Raw genomic sequence first — 15,281 nt, forward strand, 5'->3', positions numbered from 1 at the left:
GTGTTCAGTGAGTCCCAAGATCTCTATTGCTCACTGCTTATAAGTTTGAATAGGTTAGGTATGAGAGTTGCGTAGAGGATAGAACAGTCAGATACTGCGATAGTAGATGCATGGACAGTATTGAATTAAGTCAGGTCCGTAGTTATAGCTCAGAATATTGTTGTATAGTTAAGAGTGTCGCACCTCGAAGATATATCGATGAAACTAGAATGTAAGTCTGTATTATATGTGGGTATAATCTATCTAATCATTATACATAAGCGTAAATAAACTGCAGTCTTGAAGCTGCGAAAACCGCTAAGCTGCTGTCGAGAAGTTTCTCAGGAAGACGCGACCTTAACAAACTCTTCCGCGGAAGACATTAACAAACTTCAAGAATTCTATGGTATCTAAGTCGGGATAGAGCCCAGCGGTAGAAGTATTACCCGGAAGGAACGACTAAAGGAGCGCCTCAAATTATTGGAAGAACAGTATGCATCTTCTACGGAGAGCGCAGTTTGAGGACGAAAGTCGGCGGTTGCGGCAGAAATTTGAACGGAACCTTGAGCAAGTCGAACTACTCTATAAAGCAAGGATGGATGCGAGAGTAAAGAAGAAATTTAGTGGGGAAGATGTCGGCAAAGTATTGCAAGTCGGGAATAATTCGTTGACTGGCGGAATCCTGATCAAGTCCATCTACAGTGCGTCGGTCCAACCCGATAGAATAGGTACGGGATCTCGCAGTTCAAGCATCAACATTGATCGGCCGATTATTCCGTTCCACTGTGATCCTGCCACCGAGTACAACACAGTGGATGTGCATACATTGACTGCATCTGAACTGTCCGGTAAAGCTGCTGAGATTGAAAAGTTCCGTAGTAGGCAGCAGTACGCAGTGCAGAAAGTTGAAGTCAGTTAGAGTTTCAGTAGTATCGATCGGTATGATCAAACCAAGAAAGTAGACGAAATCAAATTTTCGATCAAGTCAAGTTGTTTCCGCTGTTTGAGGAACACCGAAATTGTAAACACCATCAACACAGCTGTAGATCACCTGCATCCGAAAGCTGGGAATGTATTTTGTGGGACCAAACCAAAACTGGTCAAATAGAAAGCGTAGAGAAAAATGATTGTGTTAAGGTAGAGAACACTCTCGCTAGGTCTCTGCTAAAGTGCTCAACTTCGTGCGTTGTTATCGTATCTTCTGCATTACCTATACGCGATATTTCCAAGACCGGTACGGTTAAAATGAAATTACGGTTCGTTGTTGCCCACACTACTAATCGACCAAAGGCAATTAACCGAGTAGCGAAGGATATACCAACGCACTTCGCTGTAAGTGCGCTGTGACTGCTGTTGTAGTCTACAAAGACGGACAAATAGTGTCGGGTTTGATCCAGGGGGGCTACATTTTGGAGCACAACGACTATTGATGCTAGAGAATCGACAAATATGTGTGATCTACTTGCAAAACAGTCTTCAGGTCACCAATATTATCTCCCGATATAGATATGGTGTTCTATTGGTATAGGGGCCCATATAGCGGTAAACGCACGGGTATTCAGCATGACCATGCTGAGGGTGACGGGTTCGATTCCCGCTCGGTCCAGGATCTTTTCGTAAAGGAAATTTCCTTGACTTCCTTGGGCATAGAGTATCTTCGTGCCTGCCACACGATATACACATGCAAAATGGTCATTGGCAGAGGAAGCTCTCAGTTAATAACTGTGGAAGTGCTCATAGAACACTAAGCTGAGAAGCAGGCTTTGTCCCAGTGAGGACGTTACGCCAAGAAGAGGAGAGGAGGAGAGGAGGTTCTATTGGTATGGACATAAATACGTGAGCGAGGACATTTTGAATGGTGTGCTGTATCTGTACAGAGTATGTGAGTCACTTTCTCATTTAACTGATGCTGCTTAAAGCACATCCTATCAAAAAAGGCGATTTGCAGATCATTGATCAGCTCTTGTGGGAACTCTATCTCACCCGTTCTGTTTTATGACAACATTCTGCAGCAAAGATTTGTAATTAGCATACAATTAAATGCCTCTTTGATTACAAGCCAAGCGAGCTATAATTAGATCACATGAATTGGCTGTCATGACAGTGACCTAACCGATCGACATTGTAGCGATCAAAATCACGCGCCCATTTGGACTGGTACATAAATGTGATGTTAATAAACATCCTGATCAGTATAGGAAAATCATACCGCATTGTGTTCTCCCACATGGATGTGGGGGCTATCTGTAGAAGCTGCGAGAGCTTTAAGTACACTCGTTAGGGCTACCATTCATCCAACACGACAGAGCAACGGCCTTGCTGATCGAGTGCACTTTTTTCTGTGGATATTTCTTGATTCGATCGATCGCTAGGGCGGGTGGAAATTCCTTCCTCGCAGTCAGAACCGATGCCCTGTTCGTGTGTTGTGGTGTGGTATTAGTCACTGACGGGGCGGCAATTATATTCTCACATTACGACTATTATTAATAGCGATCCCTCTATTTAGTGCTGTTCTGCCGAAGCGAAGGTTCTGACCATTAAAACTTCCAACCCTTGGATAGGTCCCTTTGTGTGTGGTTGATATCGACGAGTGATCGGTTGAACCGTGAAATGGATCTTTGATGAATACCACCTACAGCGAAGCGGGCGACTGGCGTTGACGACAATGATCTGTATAGGCCGAGGTGTAACTACGGGCGGACGGCCAATCGAGCTCACTTAGGTACCTACGTGGGCCAATCGCCACAACGCCACACTGTTAGACGGTGTGTGGGGCATGTGCTGGTTGCAGCGAGGGAGTCAAGAATGAATCAACGTGCAATGCCCGCAATTTACTCCGGACCGGACAGAGAGTAAATAGTCCATGTAACTGGAGCAGTTTGGCTGGTGTTCTCAGCTCAGTAGGTATGTGTTGACGTGTGAGTTCGCATTGCACAGTTTACACCTGGTGGGGTTCAACTGGGTTAAGAATAGCTGAGTCAGAGCAAGGTCCGGTTTCCGTTTCTGCCACTGGCCAGACGGTTACGACATAGCACAGCGAAATGACCGCGAAACTCAATGCTTCCACTCCACAGGGAAATCCTAACTGAATGTTTATGTAACAATATTGGAAATAAACATTAAAGATGGAGTTGTTAGGACTTTTTGTGAGTTTTAACAACCTTTTGGAGCCGGAGGGGTCATATCGTCCCCTTAATGCTAGAACTAGGTAACTGGTTTTGCGAAATCGCAAGAAATTTGTTTATATCTGAACGAACACCACAATAAGCACAAGTTTGTCAATTGAAAACTCGAAAACATATATTAATTCAACTTAAGACCAACAAAGAGTATGTTTTATACCAGGATAAGTTTTACCAGCCATTTTTATCCGCATTTTCCAAAACGAGTTTCCAAGTTCTAGCATTAAGGGGGCGATATATGACTCCAACATAGAATGGTGGCTGTACAAATTCTCACAGTCAGTAAAGCCAAATAGTGTCTTGAACAAAGTTGTTGCATATTAAATCCTTTATTAAAGAAAAACAGGAATATTTCTATTTGAGACTTCACTGACGACCTAGATTCTAGAACATCCTGGGCATTATAAAGTTTGAAGTTACGAAATAATTTACATACCAGTTGTTCTAAAAGCTGAATATACGGGTTACGTTCATATGTATTCATTTAACCTTCGTCATGAATATCAAAAGGAGTGTTATATCCTGGGATGTTCTAGGTGTTCCAAACTGTCCCGTAGTAAAGTCCTTCAAGTCTACAAGAATAGTTTCATGTGTTTTCGCCATTAATAATAGCATTGCATAATCACTGGGATCCGAGAAGCTATTGAAATCTCAAATGTCATTTAGAGACACTATAGGAATATTCTAGGTCAGCCAAACTATCTTGGAGTTCAGACCTTCAGGTCTACACTCGTAACAGCCTCAGCAATATCTGATATATTGAGTAACGTTGCATAATCAATCGCGGTTACTGGACCAACCAAAAGTCTATTACATATTATTGCTCTGAAGTTTTACGCTTTAACATTGCACATTCAACCAGTGCCGGATTTAGGCCTCGGGGGGCCCGGGGCAAACCCTAAAAAGTGGGCCCCCAGAATCAGAATTTCGAAAAAAAATTAACCATACAATACGTTTTTTTTTTCTTAATCTTATGTATTATTTTAGACCTAATATTGAAAGCGTCTGATTTCTAAACTTCTCCAAAACTCCGACAAATAGAAAATTATTCGAACATTTAATTTGATATTTGACTCAAATGTCAAAATGCTAGCGTAAATGACATCTCGTTCAGATAGTACATATATTTTAAACTTTCATTCGAATTGAAAACATTTATACAAGTTTAAAAACTTAGCGTTCAGTTAAAAATCTACTAAAACATGCAGCAACTTTATTTGAGATTGCACGGGATCGACGAGTATTTCAAAATTCAGATTATATAAAGATTAGTCTCTTGGGAGCAACTGTGGCAATAAATCATAATATTTTCAGTAAAAAACCAAACATAAAGATATGGAAAGTTACAGTTTCCAGGACACTCGGTTTTCAAAACTAGCCTTAACTCCCAAACATCTCCAGAATTCATCATCTTCTCTTTTTCATGATAGCAGCGTACTGATGCAAATAAGTATAAGACATTTGTTTCCAAAATATAATCATAATCAACAAACGTATGTATAATTGTGTAATCATTGTAAATCTATATATATAAAAATGAGTTTGTAGCTTCTTTGAGGCAACAAAACTCACGAACGGCCGAACCGATCAGCATGACCCTTGCACGTTTCGTTTCGTATTCATGCTGGCTGTGTTTATATGTATGAAAAGTTACGAAAATCAACTCAAAAAGTTGAAAAAATGATAAAGTACTGATTTTTATGAGCTGGGAAGAAAATCAACACGATCGAAATCAAACCAATCTAGAGTGCGGTGCTATTTTGAGCTCAACAGTTGTCAAACCACCACAAGACGGCAAGACAAAGTTTGCCGGGACAGCTAGTAATAGCTCAGAGAACAGACATCCAGGCTAGAACAAATTTCATCCGGAAAGTTGTGTAAGGATTTGAATCTTTACTTGAGTAAGGTTGCAAACCAATACACGATGTCAACACTAACGCCACCAAACACCATATTGCCACAGTCAGTGGTGAATTGAAACATTTCAAGTGGTGAATTAAATTAGTATGGGAAATTAACCGATTGCAGCGCCACGCTATTGCCACTTGTGTTGCCGATTTCAAATGGCCGTTAAATTTCTTACACAGTTTCGGAACTGGACTTGGATGTCTGTTCTCTGTGGTAATAGATAAATTTGTGAAACTTTTGAAATTTATATTGATGTACAATTACTCAAAAGCTTAATCTTTCTTGCACTCTGCTTAGAAACACTTTTTGTAGCAACTTGAAGTCACGGAAAAGTGTTTCCACTCGATAAGAACTTTCAAGGGTTTTTAGAGAAAATCGCATATTTTTAAATACTGCACCAAAAATTATGAAACTATTGATTTCGAATTATTCTTAAGAGAAAATCCAGATAATTGGCCAAACATAGTTTAGATACCTTTAGGAACCCTATTATAAGTTCTTTTTTTTAGTGTGACGTCCTAACTGGGACACTGCTTCTTACCTTAGTGTTCTATGAGCACTTCCACAGTAACTGTGGAACTGTTATTAACAAAGAGTTTCCTTTGTCAATGACCATTTTGTATGTGCATACCGTGTGGCAGACACGAAGACACTCTTTTCCTAAGGAAGTCAAGGATTTTTCTTTACGAAAAGTTCGTGGAACGACCGGGAAGTGAACGCGTCACCCTTAGTATGGTCATGCTGAATATCCACACCTTAACAGCTGTGGCTATAGGGGCTTTGTATAAAATATGAATGCTCATTCACGTGAATTTCATATGGTGTCGATGAAAAATATAAATTGTATTTCGGATCCTTGGGGGGCCCCCTTCATCGGGGGGCCCGGGGCAGTTGCCCCCTTTGCCCCCCCTTAAATCCGGGCCTGCATTCAACTGTAATCTGTAATCCCCCCGGCATTTCATGAGTCATTCCAAGAAAGTCTTGAAATATTCCAGATCAACCTAAACTACTTCGGAGACCATAACTTCAGGTCTACACTTGTGATACTAGCTTTTATCAGTACGTTAAAAAGTGTTACAACGACTGTATTTATCAAAGTAATTCGATGAGCAATAAGCATTGTTATTATAATTATACGATCGGTAATGTTGTGTAACCTCAAAAAAACAGATATTATGGCTGTAGACTACATGTTGCATGCTGTCCATATATGCCCCCCCCCCCCCCCATTACCAATATTCCATATATTTACTAGGTGTTCTTCCGCCTTTTACCGAAATCAGGAAAACCCCTCCCTTGTCGCCTTTTCTGTACACGGGCCTGGCTCCATCTTCTATGTATAAAAATGAGTTTGAAGTTCCTTTGAGGAGGCAACAAAACTCACGAACGGATGAACTGATCAGCATGACTCTTGCACGGTTCGATTCGTATTCATAGTAGCTGTGTTTATATTGATAAAAAGTTACGAAAATCATTCAAGAAGTATATAGAATGTAAAAATACTGGTTTTTCATTTACCGGGACAGCTAGTTTAATATAATAGGGGTACTCACTAAACAGATTAAATTGCTGCGTAAGCCATGATTTTCTGCTTATTTGAAATGTTTCATGATTTTGCGAGTGAAATAATCAAAGATTGCCTTGGTGATCGCGACGTTTAATCAGTTTAACCTTCATCCAGCCAACGTACATTTTCCACCTTCGGAAAAGCACAAAAATGGTCACAACTTTTTTGTTTTTCGATGGATTTTGATGAAATTTTCACAACTTCTCGAAATCTCTTCTAGTTTATGATGCCGGGGACATGGGTGCCTGGTCCACATGGTTCCGGAGTTATTCCGGATTGTCTTGGGGTACCAAAATTGGCAACATACTTTGCGCAACGAATATCTCAAGATCCCGATGAGGTAGAAGTATAGTGTCTTCGGCGAATTTGTTCAGCAGGTTAAGAACTAACTAGCAATGGCAACTTTGGTTCGCGATTCGGCCGCTAGGCGGCGCCAGTGTCAAAAATGTTCAAACCCTCATATCTCTCTCGTTGGCTGGATGAAGGTTTAATCAGTTTACGCTGTTTAGTGAATCCCGCTAATATATTATGCAACATAACTCTGTATAGCCAAAACAGAAACTTCAATTGCTAAAAATGCTAGATTTTTAACATCATAATGGTTTGGATAACCCCAGCCGATCTGATGATGTCCATTGAACATTCAGAAGATTTCCTGGATATGAAGCTTGCATATCGTAGCTTCGTATAATAAAAGAGGTTGCCGTTACTCGCGTAGACTTTAGGATCTAAACTCAGGAACAGTTTTGGATGACCTACGACAGTGGTGCTCATCCTGCGGCCCTCCAAGCCTTAAGATGCGGCCCGCGGAATACTTTAATAGGAATCGAAATTTTTGAACGATTATTACTCGTTAAATTTATTAAGAAATCAAACAAAAAAAAAAAGCTGATCAATTTTCACAGTGTTGAACACGAATTAAATGATAAATAAACAAAAAGAACATACTGTTCTGGTAAAATTCGAAATCGAAACTCCGAAATATTTCGGCATTTCTGCGAAGTCACGAAGCCAGCTTATAGTTATTTATAAGTGGTGCGAATCAAATGAAATAAGTGCAGTCAATGCAATGCTGAGCAAATATTTCACATTTTGCCTTTCCGAAGAACATAAAAACACAAAGCACGAAGTTTTTGACAAAACAAATCTCAACTTGGTTGCCAATATTGTTTAATTTTCACTGTTTGTTTGAATTTCTATTATATGACTCACACATTTTTTTAAACAAAACTTACGAATCCAATTTGAATTGTCCAAGCGAAACTCCTGAACGAACTTAAAGAAAAAAATCTCAGGCGAGTTTCATAAAGCGTCTCCTGTGCCCTTTTGGAGAATCTTTTGGATACATTTTTGAATAAACTCCAGGAAACATTATTGGAGAAACATTTTAAGCTTAAAGTTGCGAAATATATGGAGAAATTCGAATCATCCTGGAAAAAATAAAACTGAAGAAACTCAATGAGAAAGTTGTGGCGATACTGCATGGAAATTATAGGAGCATCTCTTAGAAAAATGTTCTGGTGCCTCTCTAACATAAATTTCTTAAACAACTTTAGAATAAATTCCTCGAGCAACAAAAAGAGAATTTTCAGGAGTAACTACAAACCAGATTCCAGGACCAACTGCATCAAAACAGAAAAGATGCCTAGAACGCCTGAGGAAAATTTGAACAATAAATTTGAAGCAACTTATGCAGCAACTTTAGAAGAAAATGATGAAGAAACTTCCGGAAACAATTGTTAAAAATCTAATTTTTGAAGAAATTTAATGATGAAGTATTTTATCAACTTAAGAAGAGACTTATGGAAAGAATTTACTAAAATATTCAAGAAACTCCTGGAAAATTTTCGGAAAAATCCAGAAACTATTCAAGGAAAAATTCGTGGATACGATTAATGAGGGATTCCTAAAGTAACTTTAGGGCAGTTCCAAGGGCAAATCTAAGAGGAGTTCTTGGAGGTGTTTCAAGAGAATTCTAGTGAAACTAAAAGAAACTTCAAGAAATTTCTCGAAAACCTTCTGGAGCAACTCCACAAGAAATTTCACCTTTTTGGAGTGATTCAAAAGAAATTCTTGTAAAAGCTGCCTGACAAGTTCTTAAAGTGGCTTCAAGGCAATTCTAGGGGCAACTTCTAAATTGTTTGTTTAAATTTTAATTTGAAGCTCAAACGTTTTTCTCAACCAAACTTATGAATCTAAATTGAACTCCATGAGCATGTATCTTGAACTTTCAGAAGACTTACAGGACATCATAGCTTTGTATAATGAAAGAAGTTACCGTTACACTTGTAGACTTCAGGATCTGAACTCAAGAACACTTTGGATGACCTAGGATATCCAGAAAAAATATTCTGCATTATATTCTATTCTTTTTGTAAAAACGCTTGAAAAAATTCCGGCTTTTTTGATGAATAGGCTCGTGTTCATGACGATGGCACAAATTTCCCAAATGGAGGAGAACGTGACTCTGGAGCCTGAAGTTTTTTTTTTCAGTAAATTAATTACTTTGAGAAGAAAGAAAATGAACAAACAGTGGTGTTCTTGGCTTGTCTTCTTCATCCAAAAATATCCGGTACTAGCAACAGCTTGCAAACTTACCGTCTCATGAAGTCCTGAGAATCAACATCTACTCTTTAGGCGCAAGCTCAAGCATCACTGAACACATTTTGGGTCTTCCCACACGATCCCTAGTACAGTGACTACAGTGACTAATAAAAATTTCGCGGCTTTTTTCATTCTACGGTCTTCTATCTAACGTGTTTATTAGACTACAGCAACGAGTGTCTAGCCGTAACACATGGTACTCTTTCATGGATCGGGAAGAAGTCATCATTCGTCGGCTTTCCATTTTTATTCCACCATAAATCTCTTTGCAAATCCCTTCTTAAGTTGGGCCAACTGAGAAGGATTTTCATGGTTAACTTCTTATTGTAGACACAAGGGTGATGCGACTGCCACGTCGAAAAACATCCCAGTCGATATTTGCCTTTTGCTTATTTGTTGCTTGTCCATCCATTGCACTGCCCCCACTCGCATAACTGTCCCATATGAATAGAAAAACCAGCAAAGATTGGAATTAATATTTTGCGAGTGTGGACAGTGCATTTTTCGATAGGAGGCGGTATTTTATCTAATGTGTTTTTTGTCTCACAAAAAAACTTCAATTGAAAAAGAAGTTGCAGCATAACAGATAAACATTTGTTCAACATTTATCCCAGTAAAACGTTCAACAATTCGTCAAAGAATTTTCCAAGAGCGCCCTTACAGGTTTTATTCAGGATTTTCCGGCTACACTAGGAGCAGAATTTGTTTGCGGCTTCAAGTAGGAGCAGAATTTTGTTGATCATGAACCTTAAAAACATCTGCTTCAAAAAAAAAACTAACACTGAACACGCCCAATCATAGCTGCCTGACGATTCCTACAGGTTACAAAACATACTACTGGGGTGCTATTAACATACCATCTAAAACCAATATCATGGTCTCAAAGTCAACCGTCAGCCTTCACGAAGCATTCAACGGAAACCCCATCCACCAAAGAACTCCCAACAAATAGTGCCAATTATCTGCACAGAAACAACCGGCAAACATAACTCACCACACTTCCCAGCCACTTGTTGGCGAACCGTCGTCGTCGTCGTCGTCGTCGTTCAACACGTCAAACCTTAACGATATACCTAGTAAACCTGCACACCTCGGTCACCCGGGTGAGAATTAGCAGCAATTAAATGTTACTTCTGCTGCTGCCTGATGGGCGATGCAGCTGTTTTACTTGTGCAGTTGTCAATTCAATTACGAGAACCTCCTCGATTGAATTCCTCTCGTTATCGTATCGCGATCCGGCGAGAGTCTTGCTTTACTTTAAATCGGCTATACGGATCTAATTAATAATATTATTTTCAGTTGCTGACCTCTGCGTTTCTGCTTGTTGATTCAGTTCATAAACATTAGATTCATTGGTAGTTCTCCTTCATCGAAGGTTGCGAAGTCGGAATTGTTTGTAACCCGTTAAAAACATATACAATATCTGCTTGCTTTCCGATGATTTTCAATTATGTGTCAATAACATTTATTGCTCAGATCATAATGCCATGTTATTTGCTCCAGGGTAGCATGTCGAAGTCGCCCATCAACTGCTGGGAGGTCAACGATGGTAACCACAGTCATACATACGCTTCCGACCGACAAATGGTAGTCAGTGCGGTGTCAGTCATACGAACCTACTGACATGGAGCAAGAGTGTTCCGCGCAATGTCGTTCTTGAACCGAACCAGATCAAGGAAATGGTCAGCGTGCCATTCATGTTCTCTGACGACTTCTGACTGCTTACCGGTTGGTCATTGGTTGTAACTAGCATAGAAATACTTTGTGATGTGGTAGTTGTCACTTAAGTTAGAACATGCACTGAGGTCTCATCCAAATATTACGCATTGTTCAATGAGAGTGTGGAGGAGAGATCAAACGTGATTTCATTTCTTCCTTTATTTAGGTTAACATTTATATAGATCAACATCTCTACATACAGGGTTTTAGGTTCCTGAGTGCAAACTTTTTAAAGGATGGTAAAGGACCATAAATAGTGAAAAAAAAAATGTTCTACGCAAATGGTCAAATCTCAACCGTTACGTAGTTATTGAACTTCCCATGTTTTTTACTCTTATTGCCTTAACAGGTTAAGGTAACTTGAAAATGGTCAAGCTTAAAAGGAAAATAATGAAATTTTTACCGCGTCAAACAAGATGTTCTATACTTGATTAACATACAATTTATCATCCTGTGTAGCTATGCAAGGGACAATTATATTATTCTACAAATTTGTAACTACCTCTGGTAGTTCTGAAAAGAAATTATGGGAAAATCGGTTATATTTTCGCAAACCAAACGTCCCCGATTAACATAAATTCCAAGATTAATTTAGTTCCATCATAATTCTAGGATATAATAATATATTATATTAATAATATCAATGATATTATCTCTTCTACATGATTCATCACACCATTGAGTCCAAATCATCGTGGTCCTATCCTCATAGGGGATTCAACTGCTCTTTTTACATTTTTAGAGCACAATCTTGGAATCAGCACGTAATTATGCATCAAAAAATTTAAGTTACCGATTTTCAGCAAAACACTTTTAAATACTTAGTTTTTTAATACATTTTATTCGAAATAGTTGTGATCATTTTAATTTTACATTGAATCATAGTACCTAATCCAGCAATGCATTAACTTCCGCGGTGTATTTGGTCTCCAAGGATCGCACGTGAGGCGGAAGGCGATCGAGTTTGGCTGCAAAAGACTTTATTGAAGCAATAACTTGGCCGACCTGGTTCACCAAACTTTCGATTTTGGCTCCGACTGGATCGAATTTTCTTTTTTTTACGCGAATCTGTGTCCTCATATGGCTCCATAGTTTCCAGAGCTTCGTCGAGATATTCTACTCCCGACTCCCCTGCTTCGGCTCCCTCGACATTCTCCACACACAGGCTGAACTGCGGTTGGGAGGATTCGTCGTCCGGGACAGGAAAGGAAGATGGGTAGTTGCTTGTGGTCCTAAATTATAAAATTATTATCACACTTAAGTTCTTCCTAATTTTAATTATTTTTTTTATACCGTCTTCTCGCACAATGTTCTCGCAAAAATGAAAGTTCTTCGTAAAGGATCCATTTTGGCTGATAAATCTCGTCACTACCGGCTCCTGAAGTTGTCGTTGATTCCACTCTTTTAAGCTCTTTCATATATCTTTCTCGCAGATTTTCCATTTATTCCGGATCTTATCGTCTGTAACAAAAAATACAAAATTGATTAGCTAAATAGATAGCTTATTATTAATTTAATCGATATTTCTGCGAGACATCTCATTGTGTTTACCTGAGATTCCGGCAGCCAGGATGTTGGCAATCGAACTCCAGGCCCGATCTTTTAAAACCGCTTTTCTGTAGGCTGGGCTCTTCTTGTCATAAAGAAATGGGTGCTTTCAAACCAGGTCGATGAGTTGAAGAACTTTGTCATCAGATAGCTCAAATTCACACGTGGCCTTCATTTCCGTTTTTGTTTTTCAAATTGAAATCAGCATTCCGAACTGCAATACAGCGATGACTGGGCGCTTCCGAACTGCGTAGGTTTGTGAAAAAGTTTGCCGCGCATAATTTGTCGCGCTTTTTCAACATTCTGAATATTTGCGGCATTTAAGAACTCTCAGTTTAGGACAATGCCGCTTCTGTCGCAAGCGCCCATTGTAGCAAGTCAAATGGGGTGTCGTGTGTTGATATTGCGCGCTTTCGCGCCGCTGCACGTCGCTCCAAATGGTATTTTTTTTCAAATTCTTTATTTTGTAGGCCCATGCGCCCAAAAAGCTTAACGGGGCCGAATCAACTATTAACATTTTTCGTTAGACAATTTGGTATCACAGCCCTGTGATTCCTGAATAGTACACAACTTTTTTTTCTCCTTCCTGCGCTTGGTTGACAGCCGTCGCTTGTAGGTGCCATCGCGAGGCTCGTATGGAGAAGTTGAACTGCTCCCGTCGTCAGCATCATCGTCGTCACTCGTGCTCTGTTGTTCTGTTTGGTGCGGTATGGAAGCTGTGTTGGTTTGTTGTTCGGCTTCGACAAGCGCGCGTCTGCTTCTTGCCACTATTTCGATGAACGTATCAGTCTCGTCAGTCTGGTAGACTGAGTCGACTGGCTACTGTTCATCGGTGGGAAATCAGCTTCAGTGAAGATCGGTTCGCTGGAAGAAGTGGTCGCTGTTGCGGGCTCGGGTACGATAGTCTCAACGCTTCTCTGCTTTGGATGTGCTGGCTTTTTGCATCGCCTACAGGTTTTGATTTGGTTCGAGTGCTCTACGTGTAACATATGATGGAATCGGGTGCTTGATTCTCATCAACAGCACTCGGACTCCGTTCGGTATGCCGGCAAAGTAATGTTTCCAGCGTTCGGTTTGTATAGAATATACGTCCCCGTACTTCATCATGAAGTTCGCTACCGTGGTGTGGGGAACGGTAGGTGGCAGATCATGCACTCGGACAGGTACTGCTTCGCTGTCCACATATACCGGGATTTTAAAAGGTTTCTCTCGCCACACAAAAACTTGTTTTATGTTGTGCGCTGTTTCATAGCGCAGCGCAACATCTTTGTTCACCATCTCAATGTAAACGCAGTTACGTGTATTATGCAACTGCAGTTTTTTTTACATCTGAGAGATTCAACAGTATTTCCTTCTCCAGAAACTGTTCCACTTTTCGGACATCGGGACGCCCAGGAATAACACTGAAATCGATTATTAACGTATTCTCCCGAACACTATTCATTTCAACAGTATGAAGCGCGCGAGTACTTATAAAAGCGTCTGAATGCTATGAGAGCAGGCTGTCAACTGCTCCAAATGGTAGCTGGAGCTATGATGCTTCGTAATCAAACATAATTAACGTTAGCAAACATATATCGTAATACTAGAGCAAATATTGATTGATTGATTTGTCTTTATTGAAGAGACTTTCAGCCCTTGGCTGGTTCGTCTCTAGGGCAAATACTCGTGACCTAGAAACCACAGGTGGCCATGAATAAGTTTTGCATTACCTATTCTTCAGTCGTTCTAACTGTCAGCACTTTGAAATTCATTCATTGTCGTCATCAAGGGGCACATCGCTCTTTGAATGTAGAATAAATTTGCATTAAATGTATGAAAATGCATTTTTGTGTAGAATTGTAGCAGTGTGTAGAATTAGCATTAGTTTAAATACGCAGAAATAAAAACAAAACAAAAATCCATCAACTTGGCATTGACATATATGTGAATGTCAAACCGCAGCTTCTGCAGAAATCCACGTCAACAAAGTTACAATAACTTGGTATAAACGAAACGAAAGGATTATTTGAAGATTCATTGCGGAAGAGACAAATGCTACATAATCGAATTCGTGTTGCAGAAGACGAGGCGAATATCCTAATGATGATTATAATGTGGATGGAACGGAGACAGTGGAAGCGCCGCATGAACCAGCGATATGCACTCCAGTGCAACGGAAGAAGACGCGTTTGAGTTTGAGGAAGCGACCGAGGACACAGTTTCACACGATTCGGATATCGACGACGAGAGTCAAACACATGATGCAAGCGTATTATTCACTAATATGAAGCCGATGCGGATATTCATCATGTAGTATATTCATGCTTGTCACACGATATACACATGCGAATTCTCGGCTGTTTTCCTCTCATTTTGCTAAATGCTAAAACTACGCTTTAGATACTCTAACAATCAGATCAATTGAATGCTAGACAGCTACCATGAATTTGGTAGCAATCAATAAATTGTATCAGTGTTCTAGTTATAATCAATTTTCCTAGTTGCCAATTATTTTTTAGTACTTGTTTAGGTTGATAAAGTTTGTTATTGGACACTGATAATGACAACAGTCCAGCATGGTATGTTACCAAAAAAAAAATGAATGTATCATAAGGCTGATACAAATTTAACTGACTTTTTGTCGAAAACCACCCCCCCCCCTCCTTCAAAAATTTTGGGCTACATTTTTCATATTGAGGGGGCAGATAAAAAAAATATTTATCAAAATATCGGGTCTTGCCAAAATATCTTTAACAAATCCTATAAGTTTTTAATATATTTAAGATTCAATG

This window comes from Aedes albopictus, chromosome 2 (assembly GCF_035046485.1).
Source record: "Aedes albopictus strain Foshan chromosome 2, AalbF5, whole genome shotgun sequence".
Taxonomy (NCBI): domain Eukaryota; kingdom Metazoa; phylum Arthropoda; class Insecta; order Diptera; family Culicidae; genus Aedes; species Aedes albopictus.